The sequence below is a fragment of the Trichechus manatus genome, unplaced genomic scaffold (assembly GCF_000243295.1).
Source record: "Trichechus manatus latirostris isolate Lorelei unplaced genomic scaffold, TriManLat1.0 scaffold00135, whole genome shotgun sequence".
NCBI lineage: Eukaryota > Metazoa > Chordata > Mammalia > Sirenia > Trichechidae > Trichechus > Trichechus manatus.
The window spans coordinates 7,559,264-7,560,310 of record NW_004444071.1 but is presented as its reverse complement, the minus strand read 5'-3'; positions in this window follow the sequence as shown (position 1 = coordinate 7,560,310).

Below are 1,047 nucleotides of genomic sequence, written 5' to 3'. Positions count from 1 at the left end.
CCATACTGAAGGCTGTGGTCTTTGATCTTCATCAGTAAGTGCTTCAATTTCTCTTCACTTTCAGCAAACAAGGTTGTGTCATCTGCATAATGCAGGTTGTTAATGAGTCTTCCTTTGATCCTGATGCCATATTCTTCTTCATATAGTCTAGCTCTCGGATCAGTGATTATGTTAATTTCTTACTTGAGGTTCTTATAGTAATATGAAGGTAGTTTAAAATTCATACCCTACTCCCATGTTGAGTTTTGGACTTTTCACAGGATGCATTTTTTTTTCCCCCACCCAGGGCCTAGGAAAGATAGCTTGCTTCCTTGTTGCTTCTTCTGGCAATAGACAGAGTTTGCTTAGACCTCCTTTCATACTGTTGAAGAATTTTTGGGAGTCCCAGTTTTAAACACAGATCTCAGTTCCAGCCCGAACAGTCTCCAGGCCAAAGTTACTATAGGGCCCGTGTCCAAAGCCTGATTCTTTCCTGATCCCGTCACGTGTCTGCTGGAACTTACATCTCTGGTTTTGAATTTCTTTTGTTTCTGGCACCTGGGAATTGTCTTGGCTTTCTTTCAGGCTACGTATTTTAAAGTTTTAAAATATTTATCCAGCATTTACACATGTTTGTAGTGGGAGGTAGTCTTTGTTAAGTCAAACTGCCATACTGCCAGAATTGAAAGTCCTTCATACTCGTATTTTTGTCACGTATTTCTCATTTAAATGAATTTGTGCAACTCCCCCTTACCGTCACTGACCTCATACCCCAAGGAAGTGGGACATGTCGGGAGCATAAAGTTCCCTATCCAAGTTTCCTTTTCCATTTCATTCATATCATTTCTTAAAAACAATCATAGAAGGGTGGAGCTGGAGGGACCTTGCAATTCTCTAGTCTGATACACTCGTTAATCACCTGAGGAAGCCGGCATGTGGCTGGGTGAAGTGATTTGTTAGTCGTGAAGCCAGGACTGGAACTTTGGATTTTTTATTCTCCATCTGGAACAATTCAGAATTCACTATCCTTGGCTTGGTGTAGAAAAAGAACCACTGAGCTTGGAATCA